Consider the following 6224-nt stretch of genomic DNA (forward strand, 5'->3'; position numbering starts at 1 on the left):
CACACAACGGTACAGTTCAACGGGCAGATTTCAGACTTATCCATCCAGCACCACGGCGAAATTATCATATTACCACAAAAAGAACTCATCAACAATAAAGCAAAGAAGGGTTATCTCACAAGGAGCGCAACAACCCAGTCCTTATAGAAAGAACTCAGAAATCTCATCAACAACCAGGACATTAGGAAAATAAAGAATTACAACTCAGAAGACAAGATTCTTTCCATTATAACTGGTTTCAAAAATAGAAGATTACACATCTTACAAGACCCAACAAACTCGGTACCACGAAAAGCAAAACAGCAAAGAGGAACTCAGACACGGCTAGGCTCTAGAACGACTACGTGTTCCAAATTGCTACTTAGAAGGACAAACCACCCTTGGCTTTGCTGTTTTCTTCAAAGGACGGATGCAGTGCATCCAAGGCAGAAATCAGCAGCACAGTGGGACAACATGGAGCAGAGAAGGCCGGCAGGCATCTGTCTACCCAAGTCCGATGTGATGCTGGATATGATGCTGATCTGCACCGGACAGTCTCAGGGCAGGCGATGAGGATCAACCTAGAACTGCCAGATGAAGGATCGCATCCCACATCACAAGACTCCCTCCAACTACCGCCACGCACTTCCAAGTACAATGCTACTACGGGATTAGCCTACCTCTAATCCCTATCACAAGACTTCCTCTAGCTATGGCAAGACACACAAGAACTGCAAAATACGCCCGGGGGCTGCTCTACTTCACAAACTACCATATTCATGACTACAGAGACTTCAGAACAAGCAACAAAATGCTCAATGAATCAAAATAGCACTCCAGTAGGGTATTTATAAAACGAAGGAGCGGTGCACATGGACCAGGAGCACCAATGAAACAAGCCTAACAAAGGACACAGTGAAAAGATAGAATTCAATAAAAGAGAACTCAGACGTGAAGGAACAGTACTCAAGGACAAGCATATTCGAAAGGATATACCAACACTGTACAACTCATGAACAAATAGTATTTACACTCAACCACCACCATACAACTACATCTGATAGTAGCAGACTACCAGAGAATATGCTAAGACCCTACATCCAAGTTCTTCCTAAACAAAACAACCCGGATATATGCTCGGGGGCTGCAACAGGAGAGGTTTTCAGTTCTTTCGAACAACTCAGATTCAAGACCCTCCAACTTTTTTATTCCAAATAGCAAGAGGCTCAGGGGCTACACTCAGTGAGTGCACTTTTTCCTTCAAAAAAGTGCACGTCACCAAGAGGACTACTTCAAGACAATAGTTTTTCAAACGACATAAGATTCAAGACCCTCCAACTTTTTGTTCCAAATAGCAAGAGGCTCGGGGCTACACTCAGTGAGTGCACTTTTTCCTTCAAAAAAGTGCACATCACTCAAAAGACTTCTTCAAGATAGATGACTTCAAGGCCACACGACAAAAAGAACCCAGACATAATTATATCCGAGCTCTTTTCGACAAAAAGAACCTAGAAATAGCTATATCCGAGCTCTTTTCGACAAAGAACCTGAGTACACGCTCGGGAGCCCTTCGACGAAGAATCAGGGCGATTTCAAGAAAAGACCCTCAAGCTCCTTGTGCCAAACAGTAAGAGGCTCGGGGGCTACATCCAAATGGGAGTACTTTTTTCTTCAAAAATGTACACACCACGCGAAGTTCTCACGAAGCGCTACACGGTTTCGCTTAAGAAAGCACTCGGACGACGCTTGTTCCTGCTCGACAAGACTTGAAGGAGCAAGATGAGGCTTCTAGAACTCAACCATGAAGTGCTCGGGGGCTTGTCGGTTCGGGACCCATAGGATACCCCACAAGGAAGGGAGAAGATCTAGTCTAACTAGGATTCTTTCCCTGTAATCTTAGTAGTAGTATTCTATAATCCTACTAGGAACTCTCATTGTACATCAACTAGGACTCTGACCTCCTGACTATATAAAGGAGGGCAGGGCTCCTTGGATTGAGAGTTCAGATAACAATTGTACGACACAACACTTTATGATCAAACCAACGCAAAGGCTAACGCCGACTGGACGTAGGGCTATTACTCGATCAGAGATCGAGGGTGATGAGGACACGACACCCATGCATATGACCATGTTTGGCACATGGTATGGAGGGGTAGGAGGCCAGCAAGGGTGTCCAAGTCAAGAAGGAGGTCCAAGGCTAATTCGGTTTGAGTCCCCAAGGTGGAGGCCCAAAGCAATTCAAGTTCGAGTCTGTCTTGGGTTCTAGGACCAGTCTGCCTTCAACTAGTCACCCAGGACGCATCCGGACTTTGTTTTTGATGATCCACATATGGATGGAAAGCTAATTGGATAAGGAAGCCAACCCAATTAGTTTCACGTCAAAAGACCTTTGGAATCAACGGGAATCGTTTAAACAATCAGCATCCAGAATCTGCCAGGGTGCTGTGACACCGTCTTTTGGTCTGTTGGACCGTGTATCGTATTTGGGCCCATTAGGGGGCACGTCCAGGGGGTGACGCCCAAGACTCTATAAATAGTAGCCGTCGCTCTCCTTAGGGTTTGGGTTTTGTTTAGTTCTTGATTTCCTCGTGAAACAGACATCGTTTTGCTGCAACTGTCGCCGCCAAGGCCGCTTGCTGTGAACCAATCTTGTTCGCCTGTGGCAATTAGTCCTTTCGAATAAAGACTTGAACTCCTTCTTGATTTCATAAGCCGCATATTTATTTGCAATTTTAGATTGTGTTCATCCTGTTCTTGCTTGTGTTCTCAATTTGCTTGCAGGAAAGCCTTCTCGGCGAGGTCAATCGCGTTCGCGTGGTTGATAACCAACGGAGCAGTGGTGTAATAGTTGCGGGGGTCCGAATCAATCTTGGTTCGAAGCCTAGATCATGAACGTCGAGTCTCCACCAATCGACGCTATTATACCTTTTGGAAGATCGGGCCTAGTCTATATCAAGTGGTATCAGAGACCTTGTTGCCTGTTAGGTATATCTTTGTTTTTCCCTTTAGATTGTTACTGTTTTTGCATTACCTATAGTCCACAAAAAGCAAAAAAATATATACATCATCACATATTCCCTATCCTATAGCCTCATTGTGCCCAGCAATTTTGTCTCTGTTTCACGTTGTTGAGTTTGTGCCCTAGGTCAAGTTCTTGTTGCTGGTTTTAGATCGTTTTTTAGTCCAGTTTGTGTTTTCTCCTTTGTTTTTCATCATAATTCGTGAACATCTCCAAGTCTTGTTGAGTTTCTTTTGTATTCATCAAACCTTAGTCCATGTCATCTTATTTGTTACACTTGCCTTCACTATTTCCATCAAATCCTTGCTGTCGTGACCAATTTTGCGCACATTATTTCCGTTTTGTCCTCTAATTCGGAGTCCGTTCTTAAAACTGATCTAGTTTTTGCATATGAACTCGGATTTTGACATTTCATATATTAAAATTGATCAGAAAAAAATTTTGGATCCGTCCATCCCTAGCTTTGTCGGGGTCAGAGATTTTTATTTTGGTCAAAAAGTAGTCACAGGATCCTCTTTTCGTGGTCACAAGGTCTTTGTCGATTTCGAGCACGTATTCTGGAAATTCCACAGGCCACGTCTTTTACTTGTTTAAGCTCATATTTTTTGTGGTTACTTATTTTGTGCTCCTAAGTGAAGAAAAAATATCAAAAAAATAAAAAGAAAAAGTCAAAGAATCCAAAAAAAACAACGACAGCCAAAAAATAGAGAAAAAAGAGAGGAGCAAAAGTGGAACAATATCTAGAGGAGCACATAGAGAGCGCCATTTGAGCTGTGTTTGCGTGTGCTAATTTCTACCTTGTTTCTAATCATATTCTTACTGTTCACATCACTTGATACATCTGGTACTTGGAACGTGAGTAGGCCAGCAACTAAGACAAGTACTTGGGATACTTATTCAGCTTTGCTATTTAGTTGTGAATTTTGCTATTCCTTGCTACTATATTGTGCCTGTCCAAGCTCCACTTTCTTCTAACCAAGTACAGGTTCGTCTTGCAACTGTTACACTCAAGCTCCAACAGTATCACAGTCACCGACCGATTGCACCACCTGTTGCTTTGGTAAGAACACTTGTAAGACCGTGGTAAGACGCTTGAGAGTTAAGTGCTTTATTTTTCCTTGTCCACAACCTAAGTAGTTGGTAGGGATAATACTTTTGTGTTGTCTTTTGTTGTCTTTTAACAATGACAGGTTGTTCGTATCCACCGACTTATGATGGTATAGGTGCTGATGAGTACATGGAGTGGGAAATTGCCATAGATAACATATTTGCTACTCGCTTTATGTGTCCAAGGAGGAAGGTAAAAAATGCAGCTAGTGTTTTACAACATTCTGCTTTATCTTAGTGGGAGTCTTTAGATCCTTCTGATAAACCTCAAACTTGGAATGATATGAAATATCTTATGAGAGAAAATTTTGTTAATCCATCTCTTGTAATTAATTCAAATGATGAGGTGCATCAATTAGATCAATCTCTTATTATTCCTCCTGCTATGCCTAACCTTTTGCAAGACAATGTACAAAAGAGCGAGGATGACGTGAAAGAAAATGAGAAGCTCACAACCTCATATGCAAATTCAGAACCATCATTACACAATGCACCTATTACTCCTGCTGAAAATATAGGTAATACCCATGGTGCTACACTCACGGAAGGTGAGAATTGTTTTAATGTACTAAATTTTTTCATAAACCATGCTATCATAGAGCAATTGTTAGTGGAACCCTCTCTTGATTTATCTTTGTCCCATGATAATTTGCTTGATGTTCCTTGTAATAAAGATGAATTGGTTGATGATGGTTCAGTTTTACATGTTTTGGAACCAACCACTTGTGCTGAAAATAAACATGTTATTCATATTGCTACTAAAACTGATGAGCTCAAACTGTTGTCTTCTTTACATATTTTGGGTTACATTGAATTTGATGTTTTGTGTAACCTAGATTGCTTGGAGGAGAGCCTCTTTAAATATGCTGATTTGCCTTGGTTTTCTAAACATACATATTATGTTATTGGTAAATATAACAACAAAGGACAATATATGATACATCGAGTATACATTTGTAGTAATATGAATTCTTCTTTTGTTGTACAAGATTGTGATCGTTTAGAGGGCAGCCATAATAATACAAACATTTTCTCATGTTCCTCAAAGAAACAAGTTCACTTCCAAGAAGGAGAGCATTGTTGGTTGTTACCTATGTCTGCTAGATCATCTATTCCTACATTGTCTTTGGTTAGTTCTAATCTTTTACATGATAGTGTTGACATACATCGTGTGCATTCGAATCATAGAGTCTACATGCTTACTGAATTTTTTATGCGAAATGACATGCTACAAACTTGGAAACATGGTCACGTTCCTTCTCACAATTATTTCAGTTCTCTTTGTTTTCGCAACCCCGTTCTCCTTTATGTTGTGCAGGATCAGTTTCAAGCACAATCAACGCCGAGGACGGCTTTTCGTCAAGGAGGGGAGGATGATGAGGACATGACATCCACGCATATGACCATGTTTGGCACATGGTATGGAGGGGTAGGAGGCCAGCAAGGGTGTCCAAGTCAAGAAAGAGGTCCGAGGCTAATTCGGTTCGAGTCCCCGAGGTGGAGGCCCAAAGCAATTCAAGTTCGAGTCTGTCTTGGATTCCAGGACCGGTCTGCCTTAAACTGGTCACCCAGGACGCATCCGGACTCCGTTTTTAATGATCCACATATGGATGGAAAGCTAATTGGATAAGAAAGCCAACCCAATTGGTTTCACGTCAAAAGGCATTCGGAATCAACAAGAATCGTCGAAATAAGTCAGCGTCCAGAATCTGTCAGGGTGCTGCGATACCGTCTTTTGGTCCGTTGGACCGTGTATCGTGTTTGGGCCCATTAGGGGGCGCGTCCAGGGGGGTGACGCCCAAGACTCTATAAATAGCAGCCATCACTCTCCTTAGGGTTTGGGTTTTGTTTAGTTCTTGATTTCCTCGTGAAACAGAAATCGTTTTGCTGCAACTGTCGCCGCCAAGGCCGCTTGCTGTGAACCAATCTTGTTCGCCTGTGGCGATTAGTCCTTTCGAATAAAGACTTGAACTCCTTCTTGATTTCATAAGCCTCATATTTATTTGCAATTTCAGATTCCGTTCATCCTGTTCTTGCTTGTGTTCTCGATTCGCTTGTAGAAAAGCCTTTCGGCGAGGTCAATCGCGTTCGCGTGGTTGATAACCAACGGAGCAGT

This window comes from Miscanthus floridulus, chromosome 6 (assembly GCF_019320115.1).
Source record: "Miscanthus floridulus cultivar M001 chromosome 6, ASM1932011v1, whole genome shotgun sequence".
Lineage (NCBI taxonomy): Eukaryota > Viridiplantae > Streptophyta > Magnoliopsida > Poales > Poaceae > Miscanthus > Miscanthus floridulus.